Here is a 6,000-nt window from a genome sequence, read left to right on the forward strand (position 1 = left end):
GAGGCAATCGGACTATAATGCGTGAACACTCTCACTTAGCCATAGAATTCTATAATTTTAAATTTTGGCGAATCCCCTAGTATTCGGAAGACCGAGTTCGGGGCGCTATCCACGCCTTGGCCGGACAGAGCCGACTCTTCGCCCTAAGCGGCATAAGTCTTTAGGGACTCGAAAAAACCTCTCGAACAGCGACCAACTCTTGCTTCATCATGACAGTCAGTTTTAGCTTTCTCCACTGAGGTGCTCGGCCCAGCTCAACTGGGGCACAATCACAGTGGTTCTCCTAGTGCTACCTTAGCCGATATAGCGGAACGTAAGGCACCAAAACATAGGAGCCGGGCAAACCCAACTATTGACCCAAGACATGATTCGGAGCCGATGCATATAGTGCTATAAGTTCGGGGTGCCGCACTTGTGAAAGTGTTTGGACTTCTCACACCATATTGAGGGGTGCTAAAAGCCCCTGGCGTATTTTGGCCGTACCAAGTTGTACGGGTGCAACATGTTGTTAAGGAACATTTATTTATAAAAAGATAATGCAAAAAATAGACAAAAGCTATGCATTGTTTATTAAAAATAGCTACGATCAAAGCAGAACGACACAAGTAATGCGATAAACAAAAACTTGGACTATTTAACATGTCTGCTCCAGGGGCAAGCTGCGGAATAGTATGCGAAACAGGTATACTGCTCGTGATAGAGACCACCTGGGATTTCCGTAATGCGGCATGGCTTGTCTACTTCCCTGGTCCTTGCATCATTTGTCCGGCAATTGAACTGCCGAACAGGCCTTCCGAAGAGTAGAGTCCTTTAAGTAAGAGAAAAGTAAAGAATTGGCAGCCCCTGGTGCGATTTAAGCCGTGTTTTGGGCATGCCGTGATGGTGCCCCTCCCCCTATGCCCATGGTATTTCCAGAGCGTAGTTATGGACGCAAAGTACTGGTGTCGCCTTTTTGCGAGGGTTGGGGTTGGGGCCGCATTGCTACGCCTGCTCGGAACGTGCCAGGCGGTCTTGTTGTAGGTTACTCCGGGCGCGCTTGACGGTGTCCGGACGTTTAATGGCCAGACTGGAGAACTGCCTGGAGAGGCTACTTTGTTCTTCCGCTGCAAGGGCCACCATGTGCTCCTCCGTTCGGAGGGAGCGTTCGGTGTTTCCATTGACCGTAGTTACTCCACGAGGGCCTGGCATCTTGAGCTTAAGGTATGCATAGTGCGGTACCGCATTGAATTTGGCATATGCGGTTCGTCCGAGCAGTGCATGATAGCCACTACGGAATGGGACTATGTCGAAGATCAATTCCTCGCTTCGGAAATTATCCGGGGATCCGAAGACCACTTCAAGTGTGATTGAGCCTATACAGTTGGCCTCTACACCTAGTATTACGCCTTTAAAGGTCGTTTTGGTGGGCTAAATCCTCGAGGGATCGATGCCCATTTATCGCACTGTATCCTAGTAAAGCAGGTTCAGGCTGTTGCCGCCGTCCATGAAGACTCTAGTGAGATGAAATCCGTCAATAATTGGGTCTAGAACCAATGCGGAAAATCCGCCATGACGGATGCTAGTGGGATGGTCTCTTCGATCAAAGGTGATCGGGCAGGAGGACCATGGGTTGAACTTTGGGGCGACTGGCTCTACCGCGTATACGTCCCTTAACGCGCGCTTCCACTCCCTTTTGGGGACATGGGTCGCATATATCATGTTCACCATCCGCACTTGTGGGGGAAAACCCTTCTGTCCATTGTTGTTCGGCGGCCGGGGCTCCTCGTCATCATCGCTATGTAGCCCCTTGTCTTCATTGTCGGCGCTTAGCTTGCCTGCCTGCTTGAACACCCAACAATCCCTGTTGGTGTGATTGGTCGGCTTTTGGGGGTGCCATGTATTTGGCACAAGCGATCGAGTATTCGGGCCAAGATGGATGGGCCCCTAGGATTCCTTTTGAATGGCTTCTTCCGTTGACCGGATTTAGAGCCTCTGAATCCGGCATTGACTGCCGTATCCTCAGCATTGTCGCCGTTAATGCGGCGCTTCTGCTTGTTGTGACGCGACCTGCCACTAATGTCCCTGGTGTCCGAACTACCAGGGTTCTTGGTCATATTGTTGCTACAAGCGAGCCAGCTGTCTTCTCCCACGCAAAAGTGGGTCATGAGTGTTGTGAGTGCTGCCATAGATTTCGGCTTTTCCTGTCCGAGGTGCCGGGCCAGCCACTCATCATGGATATTGTGCTTGAAGGCTGCTAGGGCCTCAGCGTCCGGACAGTCGACTATTTGATTTTTCTTTGTTAGGAACCGTGTCCAGAATTGTCTGGCCGATTCCTCTGGCTACTGGATTACGTGACTTAGGTCATCAGCGTCTGGGGTCGCACATAAGTGCCCTGGAAATTGTCGAGGAATGCGGCTTCCAGGTCCTCCCAACAACTGATTGATCCTGTTGGCAAGCTGTTGAGCCAATGCCGAGCTGGTCCTTTAAGCTTGAGTGGGAGGTATTTGATGGCGTGAAAATCGTCACCGCGGGCCATGTGGATATGAAGGAGATAATCCTCGATCCATACCGCAGGGTCTGTTGTGCCATCATATGATTCGATGTTTACGGGTTTGAAACCCACGGGGATTTGATGATCCATTATTTCGTCTGTAAAGCACAGTGGGTATGCGGCGCCTCTGTACTGGGCGATATCATGACGTAGCTCCAATGAGCTTTGTCTATTGTGTTCGGCCCTGCCGAATTTGTGGCCGGCGTGACGGTTACCATCTCGAGCCATGGGGTGCCCACGCGATCCGTAGATCGATCGTGTTTGCCTTGACTTGTCCTCCAACATGTCTCGTAAGTCCGACGCATATTCCCGTGCCTTGGTACGGGGTGCGGCTTGAGTGGAGGGCCGGGAGGCCTCTCTGCCGCGGCCACGAGGTGGCCATTCGGCCGCATCAAGTGTTTTCTCCTCTAATCGGGGTAGCAACTTGCGCTTTGGGTAACTCTTGGAGGGGCATTCGAGTTTATGCTCTTCGGGCGCAAGGACTTCAGTCCATCTATCAACCAGCAAATCTTGATCAGCTCTGAGCTGTTGCTGTTTTTTCTTGAGGCTTCTTGTCGTGTCCATAAGCCTGTGTTGGAAACGCTTTTGCTCAACGGGATCCTCTGGCACGACGAATTCGTCGTCGTCGAGGCTTGCCTCGTCTTCGGAGGGAGGCATATAATTATTGTCCTCGACCTCTCTGTCTGCCGCTCTCTCATGAGGGCTGGTTTCTCCATCCTCCTGTGCTAAACCTTGCTGGAGGGGGGTTTCTTCGGCACTCTCCGGAGTATTATTATCTCCCGTGCTGGAATCACCGTTTTTGTGTTGGCGGGATTTTGAGCGGCGCCGCTGACGCCGGCGCTTGGGCTATTTCTTGGAGGGGTCATCCTCCGCCGTTCCATCGCCCTCTCCCTCTTTTGGGGTGTCCACCATGTATATGTCATATGACGAGGTGGCTTTCCAGGGCCTAGTAGGCGCTGGTTCTTCATCATCTCCTTCATCGGCGTCCATAGCGTTGATGTCTTCGGAGTCGAAGTCGAGCATGTCTATCAAGTCGTAGACAGTGGCTACAAAGTGGGTGGTGGGTGGGTTTTGAATTTCTTCATCATCCGTACCCCAACCTTGCTGACCGTAGTCCGGCCAGGGCTCTCCTGATAAAGAGAGAGACTTCGGTGACTTCAGGATATCGCCGAAAGGAGAGTGCTGAAAGATGTCTGCGGCAGTGAACTCCATGATCGGCGCCTAATCGGATTCGACTGGCAGGGGCGTGGAGGGTTTGGAGTCCGAAGAGGAGTCTGGCTCCTTGGAGTCACGAGCCTCGCAGAGTACGGGGCTGGTGTTCGGCTCAATCGCCGTTTGGATCGCAGCCCCCAAGGTGGCGTCCAACCGCCCATCCTCGATCGGCGCAGTTGACTCCGAACTAAGGGTCGGAGCCGGTGCGGGTGCAGCCTCCAGGGCACCGTTCGGCGGCAGAGTTAGATCATGCTCGTCATGATAGTGTGGCACGCTCGGCAGTGGTTCGAATCCGTCGAAGATCAAGTCCCCGCGGATGTCAGCCGTGTAGTTTAAACTTCCAAATCTGACCTGACAGCCAGGGGCATAGCTTTCGATCTGCTCTAGATGGCCAAGTGAATTGGCCCACAGTGCGAAGCTGCCAAAGACGAAGATCTGTCCGGGGAGGAAGGTCTCACCCCGGACTGCATCACCATTGATGATCGTAGGAGCCATCGGGCCTGACGGCAATGGCACAGAGGAACTCTCAATGAAAGCACCAATGTCGGTGTCAAAACCGGCGGATCTCGGGTAGGGGGTCCCAAACTGTGCGTCTAGGCCGGATGGTAACAGGAGGCAAGGGACACGAAGTTTTACCTAGGTTCGGGCCCTCTCGATGGAGGTAAAACGCTATGTCTTGCTTGATTAATATTGATGATATGGGTAGTACAAGAGTAGATCTACCACGAGATCAGAGAGGCTAAACCCTAGAAGCTAGCCTATGGTATGATTGTTGATGTGTATGTTGTCCTATGGACTAAAACCCTCCGGTTTATATAGACACCGGAGAGGGTTAGGGTTACATAGAGTCGGTTACAATGGTAGGAGATCTGAACATCCGTATCGCCAAGCTTGCCTTCCACGCCAAGGAAAGTCCCTTCCGGACACGGGACAGAGTCTTCAATCTTGTATCTTCATAGTCGAGGAGTCCGGCCAAAGGTATAGTTCGGCTATCCGAACACCCCCTAATCTAGGACTCCCTCATGCGTCGTTTGTCAAAGATTAGTAGGTACTGGAGGAACTGATTGTTCCTCTCAACAAACTGATGATGAACCATGGCATTATAATCTAAATAAGGAGGAGGCAACTCAATATCATCTCCAGGTATGGGTATCTCAAGAAAATCAGCTAAACGGGTTGCATAAATTCCACCAAAGAAATCTCCATCAATACTGTTATTATGCAACCTATGTGCAACAATGGCCCCCAAGTTATATTGTCTATCTCCTAATACATCACTCTTGTGAACACTAAGATCAGGAACACACATGTGACACGCCTCATCCTTACCATTTATGCATCTACCTACGAAGAGAGCAAAATAATGTATAGCAGGAAAATGAATGCTCCCTATGGTTACTTGCGTGATTTCCCTAGATTCCCCCACAGTTATACTAGCAAGAAAGTCTTTATATTCAGATTTGCGACGTTCACTAATATTACCCCACTATGGGAGTTTACAAGCAGTATTAAAATCTTCTAAGTCCATGGTATAAGATTTATCATAGAGATCAAATAGGACAGTTTGAGAATTGCGTGATGATGTAAATTTAAACCTTCTCAAAAATGAATCGGTCAAATAGAGGTACTGATGGCACTTATCTGCCAGAAGCTCTCAAGATCGGCGTTACACACATATGCGTCAAATTCCTCTTTGATTCCTGCCTGAACCATGAAGTCCTCTAACGGCCATTCACAAGGCCGCACTTGAGCATCTCTTGGTAGTTCATTGTCCGGCTCGCGTATTGCGGTCCTGGGGCCTTGCTTCCTTGAGGAACCACCTTGGTACATTTTCCTAAACATATTTTCTTCCTCTGAAAAATTTCTGAAATTTTTAGTAACTAAAAAATAAAAGTCAACCAAACTCAACTAAATTGATAGCAACTACTCCTACTAGTGCCTAGAGGCCATATCATGCATTAAAACTACTTTGACCATATAAATTCGACATGCAAGCGCAAGAATAGGGTCACCTAAGCAGAAAAAAAATGCAATGAATAAAGTACTATAACAAAAACAAATTGGACCATTGGAGGAGTCACATACCGAAGAACAATCCCCCAAAGCAGTTTTGTGAATGGAGCTTTGAGCAAGGAGATCGAAAATGGCAGCAAGATGAGCAACAACTCGGTTTTGAGCTGGCTAGTGATTTTTTGGGAGGAAGAAGGAGTGTGTGGTGGCTGGGATAAGAGGAGGGGACCCACATGGGGTCCACGAGG

Source organism: Triticum dicoccoides, chromosome 1A (genome assembly GCF_002162155.2).
Source record: "Triticum dicoccoides isolate Atlit2015 ecotype Zavitan chromosome 1A, WEW_v2.0, whole genome shotgun sequence".
Classification (NCBI taxonomy): domain Eukaryota; kingdom Viridiplantae; phylum Streptophyta; class Magnoliopsida; order Poales; family Poaceae; genus Triticum; species Triticum dicoccoides.